This window comes from Bombus affinis, chromosome 7 (genome assembly GCF_024516045.1).
Source record: "Bombus affinis isolate iyBomAffi1 chromosome 7, iyBomAffi1.2, whole genome shotgun sequence".
In the NCBI taxonomy this organism is placed as follows: Eukaryota; Metazoa; Arthropoda; class Insecta; order Hymenoptera; family Apidae; genus Bombus; species Bombus affinis.
The window spans coordinates 8709069-8722640 of record NC_066350.1 but is presented as its reverse complement, the minus strand read 5'-3'; the positions used below and the strand labels follow the sequence as shown (position 1 = coordinate 8722640).

The window sequence follows — 13572 nt, the reverse complement described above, 5'->3', positions numbered from 1 at the left end:
GGAACGTATCGGTTGGTTAAGCAGAATGTTATCTCCGAAGTACTCATCGTAGGGCTGGCATGTAAATTGCTCAGGCAATTTGCATTTCGTGGTTGTTCGCCTCTCGACCGTGTATTATACACGGCTTATACGTTCGGCGCGATTTCCACTCCCAAGGCTTACGAATCTTATCTGTCTATGTAGCTCGGTCTCTACCCATCGCTTAAAATGTATCAACGTCAACGAAGACAATAAGCTTCATAACGTGTCTTCTCTCTATTTAAAGTTGGAATTATAGAAATAATATGTACACGTTTATTCATATTAGGACATGTGCGAATCTCACATGAAATGCGACCATTAATTTGGATCAGCGAGGAAACGATCAGCAGATGAGAATTTTCATTTTCACGAAGAGCAATACACGCAATTTTTCATGGTTTTGCTAGAAGATCAAAATTATTCGCAGGATCGTACAATGAATTTTCTAATTGATATCAGCGTTTCTATCTATTTGTACGAAATTCGAGGAAATCGGAATGTAACTTTTCTTTCATCCAGTATAGGATCTAGATTCGATCAGAACAAGATTGCACCGTGTTACACGTTTTCGTAGTCGATTAACGTAACGGTACTGCAAGGTCCTACATCATTAGGAAAACATAATTATTTGCTTTAATAAGGAATTTCCCAATTAAAATTTCTATTTCTATTTACTTGTATCGATCAAACAACCGAGGAAGATCAGCGAGTAATTACCGTGCTACGTATAGCTCGGTAGCTGTATAAAATCAGAATCCGAGCAGAATAAGATTGCACGGCGCGTTTTTTAAATGGATCGAAGTTGCACTTCTCGTTCACCGTCTACGAACGTGCTTAACTTCTCGCCAGCAACTGACCTTTCCTTACAGAGCCGCATAACTTTACCGGATAATATCTTGGTAACGTAGCCTGCAATTGGTGAGCCCATCGGCGGTGTCGACCCCATTCCCGCGCGTTGATAATGCACTTTCAAAATTCGTCACGCGAGAGCCAGATAAGAGGAAGAGAAGGCTCGTGTATACGAAGGAGCGTAAAACGGTGAGAGAGAGGCAGGGGCAGAAAATCGCGACGAAACGCGGAAAGTCGTAAAGACGAATCGTCGTGACGCGACAGCCCATATTTCACCGCTAACTTTGTTTCAAGTAGGGCTAAAATGAAACGGAACGGCCAGGCAAGAGACGTTTGCTCGTCTCGAACGACGGAATTATACAAATATCGTCGCGACGTATCGAACACCATCCCGGAGACTCGCACGATCGTCTCCACGATTATTTCTACGTTCTAAAGATGCACCTGATGACGTCACGGTTTTTTACGTTTTCCAATATCCATGCTTCCGATATAGCGGATATTAGAACGGAAGATACGTTAGAAGAAAATGAGAAACTTTTAAATTTGCTGAGAATTGCTCGAGCAACTCGTTATATTCTATATATAAATATCTTTTACGATCGATATAAAATACGAACGATCGACATAAAATAACACTGATACGTACGTCAACTGCAATTAATAATGAAAATAAGGAATTCGAGTAATTCACGTTATTTTTCTATTAATTTATTATTAACGGCAGTTGCCATTTCACGGAAATACGAACATTACTTATAAATATAGATTTCTTGAAAGACGTAACGGTACAGATTAATCTAAAAGATTCTGCAGAGATAAGGAAATAGGCATCAATCGGTACCATTTATGATACGATAATTTATATTAGTTTTACGACCTAACGGTACTTTATACTACCGCTTAATTAAAATATCAAGCAAATATGCTTGGCATTTATTTAGGATTTATAAATACGACTTACGTATGCATACGATAGAGAGCCTCCTTGTTTCCAACAGATCATTTTATTCGGAATTATTCAATTAATTGTTTCGAAGAGAAAAGATCAAATCCGCGGACACATTGCGTAGAATATAGCGAAACGAAATAGATAGAGAGATACAAGACACTGCCGTTAACACATTGACGATCGTACGTTTCAACGTAGATCTTGTTGCCAACCGCTGGCACTTTTCACTCGATCTATTATTGGATAATTATGATATACTTTTTGAGAAAATCGTTATCGAATCTTCATCATATTATCTTAATTTATTTCGTACTCTTATGCATCGTATAAATTTATTTATCGCTGTCAGACATAAAAATTGTCGATCTATTCGCTGCATTTGTAAATCGTTTCATTTTGATAGAACGCTGTCAAATATAGGAATCATTTGTTTCACGCGTAAACGTTGATTAAATGAAAACAAAAAGTCACGTAAACGTGATGATGGCCGATAACAGATAGCAGAGCGAAATCACGTTTACGCGATACTGGCCGTCAAAGTGTTAAAAGTATGACATTGTATGTATCGTGTAACTATAGACAATTGCTTCGAAATCTACCACAAAATGTATGTATTTCGTACGGACGCAATTGATGTGTGCAAAACACAAGATTCGTATGAGATACGGAGGCGGTCATCGAGATTTAAATGGTTGTTCCAAGACTTGAAACATTTGTACTTTCCTCCATTAATTTTACGACTTGGCTATATCGTTGGACCATTTACTTGGACCACCTGCGTGTCCGACGTGGTATGCAATAGCTTCTTCGGATATGCAACAAATTCTTCAGACGCAGACTTCTTCGATATATCACAATGCAGCATCTAAACTAGAATATCTGCAGAAAATCGTTTCGAATGAGCGTTGAAACGCAGACATTTCGTTTTACGATCGTCGCACAGTAATTACTAGGTTCGTTTAAAAAGTAGATTAAAATCGTTTGTCTCGAGATCTCGTGTTAAAAAAAAATCGAATTTGTAAGTTCGATAATTTCACGTATCACGTGTATCGTATTAACGCCTCAGCGAGCACACTCGAAGCCAATTTTCTCCAAACATTTATTACGTTCGTTATGTTTTACGAGCATTGTTGTAATTTTCTCGTTAGATTATCGTTATAGAAATCAATAGTCGTTAGAGAGGAACGTGTTATACGAATATTGCCCGATATTCGGGAAAGAAAATATTGAAGACGGTGACGTGATTACTGTCGTTTACAGGTCATCCTGACCGAAATTGGTTACGCGCGAATGGAGCCACGATCGGCGGTTATCTAATTGACACCTTTCGTGAGCAGCCGCGTCGCGACGCGACGTCGGCTCGCACTTTCCCTCTCGATACGAGAGTTTATTCCCTTCGATCGACTCGTGACACGTCGCTACAGTTTTACCTCCGTTCTTTCTCGATGGCTCGTTTAATCGACCACAGGTCGGTGACCCGATCATTTCTTCGCTTTCTTCGCTTCCTTCCAACCCTTCGCCCGTTAAATTGTATTTGTTCTCGCCACGCGTGCCTCATAATTCAACGTATACATATAGTCTTGTATTCACATCGTAGGTGGAAAGTTGGCTGATGGAAGCATTGCTAGTGACTGCTAGTGACTGGTTTATAATGTAACGTACATATCTTGTGTGGCAAAATGTTAAAATAGAGCACACTGAGCGAAACGGTAGTCACATCTCTAATATTGTCTCCGTATCTCGTAAATTGGTCTTTTACATTGCTAACCATAAATAAGTATTAGGACACCGACTCTCTACCTACTTTTATCGGAGAATATAAATTTTCCTTTAATATTTAATTTTTTACTTTTTTTTTTTTTATAGGTAGATTACGGATGTTTATGCGTTTGTTGAAAATTAAAAGATACAAAAATATAGTACAATTTATAGAATTTACAGGTGCACAAATTTTATGATATTATTTATTAATTTTTTTTTTTTTTTTTTTGCTAATTAGGACATGCAATTTCTATTTTTATTTTCGGAGTTGAATCGAGATAACGAACTGGCAAACTTTCAATAAAATCAGAATGCAGAATTGCCGTCTGCCGTAAGAGGATTTCGTTGACACGCATTGACAAGCATATTATTATTTTAGTTTATCGGTCAATTAACCTATATTTCAGTTATTTCCACCGTCAAACAGAATTTGTAATGTAAATGGAATCGAGAAATCACGTACACCAACAAGAGTCGCTTGGTATTTTGCGTTTAACGTTAGATAAATATAATTAGTCCGAAAATGACCGAAAGCCCGTAGGATCAACTTCGTCGTCTTACTTCAGTTTCCCGTGTCCCTTATCTTCCTGCTATCCCATTAACCAACTTTCCAGCCATGCTTAAATATATCATTGGCAACATTGTGCGAAACGTTCGCAAGATCGAAGACACTCGAACAGTGTAACAACTTGAGATACTAATTGGCAAGCGTGCGCAGGAAGCACGCGGCGCGCTTCAAGACAATCAAATTAAAACGCGATTATACAAAACTCGGCACGCCGCGTTAATTCCCCCGACGCTTCCGCCGGAAATTGAGTATTCTAGCACGGCGATACGGACACGGAACAGGATACCATTTACCGCGAATTCACCGGCTGCCATGCGACGAAACTATACGCCTTTTATCCTTGTCCGTTGCGATTTCACCTTTTCTCTTTATCTTTCCCTCTTTTTTCTTTTCTTTGCTCTTGTCCCATATTTGATATACGTGTAATTGTTTTTAATGAAGATTCCAATCTTCCAAGGATCCATACGGTTTGGTTTCGATCGACCGAAGCTTTTAGCGGCTTGTCTCGAGGCAGATTGCTGCGTCTTGTTAAAGAGCACGCTATTTTGGTATACTTTGTGGAGTAGATATTAACAAGCTTGAAAATTGAAGTATTAATCTCGATCGAGCAAGTTCCATTTGATTTATATTAATCTTCGGTACTTGGTACTTAATGCTTCGTGGCATGCTCTTTTCAAATGGAATAAAATATTTTAAAATGGTTAACCTGTGTATCGTAAAAGCGTGTAAAGATAGTTTTTAGATATTTACCTTATATTATATCGTACATTTTTATTTGGCGCAGATGTTTCATCGTTATATGGTTGTGGAATATATAAACGATATTGTTGCAGAATAGTATTTAAATACTCAATTATACATTATATTTAGTGAAACTATCTTTAACGCTTATTACATGTTTAAGCTGTTTGCAGTAAATATCTTTTTCAGATCGGTGCCAAATTTTACCAATACAATCACGGTAGCCGTATACTATTACAACGACAATGAAATTTCGAAATTATCGGATATCCTAATTCTATAAACGAACAACTAATTCTAAATTCAAATTACAGCCTGAATGAAATCTCAAGCTCTTTGTCTCTCCCCATATGTCTCGAATGTGCTCTTTCAATTCTCGAAACTACTCGAAATTGCCGTTTCAATTCTCGTAACCTTAACTAATGCTGTTACGTACCTTGCTGTACCCCTTCCACCAACAGCATTTGTATTTCTCGTATATTCCCCTCGAGCAAGGTATTACTGATGGCCAATTGCATCAGCGATTCGATACCTGAAAAGCAGAGGAGCATCGGTCAGTTTGAAACGCTCGCTCCTTTTGAGGACGCGTTCGAAAGGTCCGTTATTCGATCCTCGGAATTTCTTTCCCTGGTTGGCCCGATTTGACCAGAGTTTCCAAACACGTTCGATTAATTAATTACCTTCGATTGACGTTTCATTTCTTCGTTTTATTTTTTACGTGTATTTCGAGAATCGATTAACGTCGTATCAATTAAAAGCCATCGATCGATATATCTGTCTTTTACTTATTCACTCACCTTTTAATTATCAACGTGAAACCTCTAACAAGTGTATTTAATTTTGTAATTGGGAATCTGATCAGAATCGCAGAATCTAATAATAACGCGTTATTACACATTGTAACTAAGTTACGTTGCATTTACTCGTTTAGTGACAAATGATTTTATTTCGCAATAGTAAATGTGAGCCAGTAAAAACGTGATGCGTAATTCTACAAGATGAATTGCAAAATACTTGAGGATAAAATAACTTTCCACGAAATTGGAAACGCTATAAGAAATAACTGAAATAGATGACGTAGCCTAAGTAGGTACGACGTAGTATAGGATGCACGTACATCGTTTGACGCGCTGTGATTGCCGTTATACTTTTCTCACACCCTCATTGGGTTCATGGGTTAGAAAATGTCAATTTCTTTCATGGATTTCACTCCGACATTCCGTAATTATCGTTTGTAATATTAGTAATACTATTTATAATCGCTTGGTTCGCTAGGCTCGTCGATTTCTTTCCTCTTTAGTAGTGTCAGACTTCTTGGAATTACAGTTAGCCATAAATGTATCCGGCCACCTGAGTATTCTCAATCTAATTTATCTTCATCATTCTAGAATAAAATAATAAATTTATTTATAATTTTGTATAATCTTATAATCATGGTTTCATCATTTTCCATAAAATATACCGACGAAGAAACTCGCCTCGATATTAAATTACTTTCGAAAGACAATTGTTAGGAAATTATATCGGTTTATCTTCCAATAATTGAAGCGAGTATCACTCGCTCGGAAAAATCCACATCGATTAGAAAAATCAGCTTAAAGCTATCTACGATTATAAATCACATTGTACTCTTTCTTAAATACGCACGAAGAAATAACTGGAAGAGGAGAAACACGTGGATTTCGAATATCATAGCGGCAGTCAAAATTGTTTAATTATTCTAAGATCTTAGTTTAACTTTCCTGGTACATAGTATAACTCTCGTTCTAAGTTCTAAATAGCCAACTTGAATACTTTTGTAACCAACTACATACGTTCTTCGTCCTTTTCGTTTTACGAATGTGTCATCAACACCCTCGAATGCTTCAAAATGCTCTGCAAAAGCTACACGAGTTTGAAGCTGCTAATGTTTCCTAAACTCGTGGTATTCCCTTTGTTTCTCACGTATGTGTATCTCGTTCTGCGTAAGTAGTCGGTCGATTATTCTTGGCGTTGTGATCTCACACAAAAGTGAAGATGTAGCGAACAAGGAACGAAGTGTGTCAAGTTTGGCGGGTGTCGTGTCGTATGTACACTTTATGGAACAATCTTGCAAATTCTAAATGCCAGACAAATCCGGCCGCGAAGGGAGACTCGTTTATTTTCGCAGATTTGCCGAAATTACAGCGCTCGGACGCTGTTAAGTATGTACTTCCGACGATGCAAACGAAAAGAACAAATATTATAGTTGGACAAAGAGCCACCACAGTAAGGATACAAAGAAACAAAAGAGCGGGCGAAAGGTGGACAAAGTGAGAGAGAAAGATAGATGATTCTGTCGTACGAAATCCTGTTAACCCTCGGTTGTTACGCGAATGTAAGCGTAGCTGTCTCGCAGACGTTTATTATACAGGCTGCTTCATTTTTACCCCGCCAAACGGTATGAGCATATTTTACAATTAAAAATAAGCAAAACGAACAAACGTTGTATTTACGCAGGAGTCATAAATGCCTTGTTATTAAAAGTTACAACAAAAATGCCAAAGTTATAAATAACTGGATTCTCGATCGATCGGCTATGTTTACTGAAATTCTTGTTCATAGAGTCGTCCGTTCTTCTAAGTACAGAATTGTTATCGTCGTCACATGGAATCAAATAAGAAACCAGTGGTTTATAATTTTCGTACTTTTCTACCAGCTACTCAATAAAGCGTTTACGAATCTATGCTTGCATAACTTTCTTTCCTTACTTTCAGTCGTAGAATATGCTGACAGCTCCACCGATTAGAATCTGTTAACAATGAAAAACCCTGTATATTCTTGCTGTAATGTACGGTGATTTCAGTCTGCCAAGACTAATTCCTAGCCTAATACCTTGTTTCTAAAGTAAACACGGAAACCCACGGACCCCTCCGCCTTCAACCTAAAAGACCATTTAATACCTCGATGTGGGCGGATGAGCGAAAATTAATGTCTCTTCGGACACGCGAATTGGATACAAAAAGAGTCGACGGATAACTTAGCGGACAAGAAGATGGGAAACCTGTAGAGATAGACGTGAATCTGTGACGAGGGGGAGTCAGAGAGTCAGCGGAGGGTGGATTATCTTGACACATACGCGGAGCAAACGGAACACGCTGGCCTGTGGGATCGTATAGCTTTATCCGTACGCAGTTACACGGGCCAGATGCATCAGCGTGAAAATAGCTTTAAAGGGGATCGGTTCAACGTACAATCGTGCTCATCCCCCCTTCTTGTATCGAACTCTGATATTTTCTGGACCCCATAGCCGCCGATCGAATTAAAAACAAATTATTCCAACAGTTCGAACGACTTCGATCCGTTTCCACGAGCAGACCCGCCGATATTTCCAAGCGAAAAATCCAACCTACGCTGAAGCGAATTAATTAGTTGATAGAGTATCGAGGAAGAATCGGAGAGGGTTAGTTCGTTTGCGCAACGAATAATCTCATCGGTAGGTTTCGTTAAATTTGTTGCCACGGCTGGATCGATGGGTCAGAAAGTTCGTTCACTTTTCGGTGAATGTGAACTTCGCTGCGAATATCAGAAATCGAAGCGTTGCGAATTCTCGACTAACTGACGATCAGTCAGGTTGCAACCGATCGGTTGATATCGCGTACCATAAACGAGATTAATGCTCAACATGGAGGTAAATTAAAGATGCGGAGTAGTAGTATGTTTAGTTTATTTATTTCCACTCTTTAGTATACACCAAAAGAATCGCCAGCAAGTTTAGATGCAGAATAATGTTATGTTTAGTTAATTTAGTTGCACTGCTTTAGTAACACGAACAGTATGACGCTGTGACGAAGATCGTTTTAAGACTTCTCAAGAAGCTTCGCTTGATCCTTATGTACTAACTCTCGGTCCCTGGGTTTTCCTTCTTACCTTGTTTTTTATGGGATGGAAATCTATTCCTTCCAGTCTTGTAACTCTGTACCCTCGTGGGCGCATATCCTCTGATGGTGCAGATTGATACCAGATGTGTATTTTAGAACGGACTCAAGGAGCCTATAGGCTGTTAATTAACCTCTTGATGAGGTCCGCAGCGCAAAGTTTACTTGAGAGGTAGGAAATTCGGATTTTTCCAAAAAAGGCAGGTGCGCTGTCCCAGTCATAAACGGACGGTCACTTCGAATTCCGAACACGAAGTACATACTCGTTTTAGGTATATCTTATTTCTGGTTAAAAAAGTTAAAAAATTCTAATAGAATGCAATAACGATTAAAATTATTAAATTGAAAAATATAACTAAGATAGAGCGTAATAATTGGTGGTACGTGGAATGGCAATCGCTTGTTAGGATTTAAAATACTGTCTTACAGTTTTGCTGTGGCACGAGACGAATCTTGTATAGTCGGAACTCTATTTCAGCGTGAAATAGCTGTGACGGTTGCGTTTGTTATATGTATTACGCGTGACTCGTTAGAATTCTCGACGAAAATAGTTTCGAGAAATGACGAGAGCAAAGAAAACGCTTCGTTTGAAAGTAAGGGTATGTGCAAATATTTTTGGTAGCCATTGCATAGACGGAGTGACATATTACTGTGGATGCGACAGAGGGTGAGGACATTACAACACGGAGAAAAATCAAGAAAAAAAAGTTACCTGCCTTTGTCGCTGAAAGTTGCGCTACGTTTCATGTGCCAAAGCAACGTGCCGAGTGAAAGGGTTAGAAGAAGTAGTGAATCACGCGTCATCTGAATTCCTCGGCGATGTTTCTCCGCGTTAAACCGGCCGCGGAGGCTCCCGAGGCCAACCAAGAGACTAGCGTGAACCCGACCCGATTGGTGCCAGTCAACGATCAGCATCCCGGTTCGCTCGAGACGAGTTTAATACGTCAGTCGACCGCGAGGTCGAGCCCGATTGATTACAATTCTCGAAATTATCGCGAGAAATCGTGAGAAATGCAATCGCCTCACCCTGATAAAGAGATCGTTTCGATTGTTGAGCGCTGATGTTGAGCTTTATGAACGGATGCTGCGATGAAAAGTATCCGATCTGTATATAATGGTTTTATATAAACGTTAGATCATGTGTATTTTAACACATGCTTCGATCGTCATGGTGATTAAATGATTTAAATTTATTAGAACGATTAAGACGAGATGAATTTTATGGACTAAACAATTTTCAGCAACGACTTGGATCGCATCGTCGGGAAAAAGTGGCCGAGTGTAACATTTTGCAGAAATGAAACGTTACGGTACGGTATATTTAAGTCCATTGCAACTGCCAGGGTAAAGTACATAAAATTCACGTGGCAGAGTTGACCTATTAATCAAATCGGAGTTAACGTACCAGACAGATTCGTAATCCTAGCGATGAGTTTGTTCGGTTGACAGATTAATGAAATGTAAGATAAATGTGACGCAAGGAGCATCGATTCTAGAGATTATTAACGCATAAAACAATGTCCCGTAAATTGTGCGGCGGTAATTCTCTCGACAATTATCAGAAAGAATTAACAGAAAATAATATCGCATTTAAATCGATATACCTAACATTTAACTTATTTCCAACAAGTATCTCGTAAGCTGTACGAGGGCAGATTGAGAAATTACCGAAATCACCGTTGTATGTTGCTTTATTTGTTACATCGCCATTGCGGAAGCTTATCAATCTGCCCTCGAACATTTTCAGATCCGTTTCAAATTTTACCAATATGGTCACGATATTCGTGTTTCGTTGCGGTGCTAATGCGATTTCAAGATCTTTTGCACGATATATACGCAAAGAGTTTCGAAGGATGTTCGAATACTTTTTTTTGAATTACGGTATAACAGATTTTTACGAGCTTACGCATTGCAGTCTTCGGATGTTTCATTCGCCAGACCGGTTAGCTCGCCCGAATACGCATTCGTCGTATACACGGCCTTTTCGTTCATAATCTGGCGAAACAAACCTCGCGCGATCCAACTCATCGCCTCTCGACACAGTAGACAATCAGTAAGCGATTCACGCAGTGGACTGTCGTCGAGATAGAGTTCAGGACGTCTTTGTCGCTACTAGCCACATCCAACAGTTCACATTCCGTCGGTCCCGTGCTTTGTCACGTGTCCCGACGATCGCCAACGATCACCAACGATCGCCAATTACCACGGACCCTTCACGTCCGTCTACAAACTACGCTTCCAAGCTTTTATCAAATCAAACAGACCGATTTTTACCCCACTCTCGAGAAAGCGTATCATACGTGGCAATCGAGCGTTTCAGAAGTCACATTGATCAATCGCATAAATTGAAAAGTAAGTACGTAGAAGCAATGGACGTTACAAACAGGCGGCCAGGCCGCGATCGGACAAGTTGTCTTTCGTTCGACACGGCGGCGTTTAATAAAATCGTGACATTCTTAAACGAGCCGCGGTCTTTAGGGTTAAAACCAGTTTTCAAGATGTCGTGTTTGCTGCGCAGCTTCTCGCTTTCATCTCGTTCGAAATTACACACATCTATGAAACTGCATGTTCTTGAAATTTACCTTACAGTATGCCGTTACTTGTGTCATCTAAATAATTTGTTGGTAAGTAATTTGTTTCTTGAAACTTGAATATCGATCGAGTGTTCGTGTAATGAAATTAAGAAATTTAATGTACAGAGGAGTTGGCCAGTTTCCGCTTCTGAAAGGTTCGTATATTACTCGATCAGAAAACTTGCTTCCATCGTTTTATACAGATTCCGCGGTTCGGACTGAGGTGGTATATGTGTTGTCCGTGATAGTTGTAGTTGTCGGCTGTGTTGTCACTGCTGGGGTACTGCTGATTTTTCCTCCGTTTTCTGGTGCGTGGAAGAAAAATCGGACTCCGGTCGCTGGGATTCGAGAACCCGGGTTCCGAACGTTTATAACCTAAGGCGCTAACCACTGCGCTGCCGTCGTCCGACACTAGTTAGGTGTCGAGCGGTGGTATTTGGCTTGCCGAGTGCCGCCACGGGACAAAGATTTACAGATTCGTTGTACGTACCAATAACTTGAAATCCTGGTGATTATATCATTTCGACGAGTTCAGTGTACAAATTTAGGGACATAGTTTCAAAGTATGAAACATAGCTGCGAAGCATGCGATAAGAAAAAACGATTTCTCATCCCTCCGAATACAAATACTTCCTTATGTCAGTTGCAAGGGACGAACAGAGAGAAGAAGAAAAGAATAAAACGAACTTGACGGGATCGTAATTAGCGACTTTAGTTTGTCGGATGGAAAATTTCTTATTCTCAGTCGGATAAAGAGAGGAAAAGTCAGCGCAGAAAATAAGAGATCAAGCGGGCAATTGTCCTCACGGGTAAGTTACGCGTAGAATCGCGTGTTATTTCGCGTTGTATTCCACTTTGGAACAATGACGAATACGATGACACCGACGAAGATTGTTTTAATGGGATGCAGCTACACTTAGAAAGTCAGTGTCCCAGCACTGCTTCTCTCTCTCTCTCTCTCTCTCTCTCTCTCACTCTCTCTCTCTCTCTCTCTCTCTCTCTCTCTCTCTCTCTCTCTCTCGATAGAAGTATTCGCTCGAATTTAAGATGCGGCGCGCAGTTTCGAACGAGATAAAATCCAGAAACCAGAGAGGGAACGCAGTCTCTCGAGCAACGAACGTAATCCACGAGCCCTCTGCTCATTAAGAACGTTATGCCTTTAATTAAACGTTGGACGATTGTCAAACGAAATATAATTCGTTCGTCTCGACCGCGACTTCGCATCGAGAAGTTCGAATTCCTTCGGAAAGCTCATCGACCACGACCAACTGAAATTTCGTATAATTTCTCTCGCGTTATTATACGAAGAGCGACTCGTCTCTGTGCTGGATTCGCCGCTGCTCGCCGTCGAAAATAGTTCGGCGCCGGCGACGACGTGTCTCGTGAACTGCAACGCACTACGTGCATAAATTCGTTCACCCGACACTCGCGGACCTACTTACTTTAAAGCTGCGCGGACCGAAAGTGTAGGAAATAGAACGCGCGTTGCGGCGAACCAACGATCCCGCCGCAATCGACAACTTCATCGACACGATCCTCCTTTAATTGAGAAATACGCTTGTCGGAAATAGAATCCAACGCGAGTGGCGTCGATTTGAAACGTTCGTTATTCGATAGGAGAATCGTGGAATGTTTCGTGCTACGTTGGGTCATTTAATTTTAATAAGTTTGCGTCCAGATACATTTATACCCTTCGACCAGAATTTTCAACAGATTTTTCTTATTTATTTTTTATCGTACGACGATCGAAGAAGATCTCCGACGCGTTTTTTCAATTTCGAGACATTGTCTAAATTCTGGTTCACGTCTTAGACACGTTTGTACCAATCAGGATTCCTGTTTATTTCTTCATTTCAAATAAGCCGAATACTCGGAAGCGCGTCTATCTCTGATTTCGATTTTTCATACTTCACCAGGATGGTGAATATTCTTGAAACGTTAACAAACGCGCGTGTGAAGGTCAATGTAAAGGAGTCTAGTAATTTCTTTCAGAGAAAAATGCCCCCCCCCCCCCCCAAAAAAAAAGGAAAACGAAATTCTAAACTGGAACAAATCCCTTAAATGGGTTAACTCCGGTTCTCCATATTCGTTCAGCCTCGATTTGGTGGACGAAAGCAGCGATTTCGGTTGGCGCAAAGTAGGGGAGAGGACGACCGTGCGATGTAGCACTCGAAGAGTTAACGATGACGCTGCTCGTGCCACGAGATCGAT

At 40.2% G+C, this 13572-nt stretch overlaps 1 protein-coding gene and 2 long non-coding RNA genes across 9 annotated transcripts in view; 1 reads left to right on the top strand and 2 right to left on the bottom strand.

Moving 5' to 3' along the window:
• The window catches only part of LOC126918926 (uncharacterized), a 136800-nt gene that overhangs the window by 16099 nt on the left and 107129 nt on the right, over positions 1-13572 (bottom strand). For 2 of the 4 annotated variants that reach the window (XR_007711464.1, XR_007711466.1), the window contains exon 4: positions 5329-5424. This is a non-coding gene — a long non-coding RNA (uncharacterized LOC126918926). Of the gene's footprint in view, positions 1-3710; positions 5425-13572 lie in introns of those variants that run through there. The other 2 variants (XR_007711465.1, XR_007711467.1) reach the window with 1 other exon arrangement.
• LOC126918872 (insulin-like peptide receptor) overlaps positions 1-13572 on the top strand; it is a 116846-nt gene that overhangs the window by 44301 nt on the left and 58973 nt on the right. The gene's annotated exons all lie outside the window — the stretch shown is intronic.
• Positions 8564-10875, bottom strand: LOC126918930 (uncharacterized). The gene is made up of 2 exons (XR_007711476.1): positions 10695-10875; positions 8564-9023 (listed from the first exon to the last, which is right to left on the bottom strand). It is a non-coding gene; the product is annotated as an uncharacterized LOC126918930 (long non-coding RNA).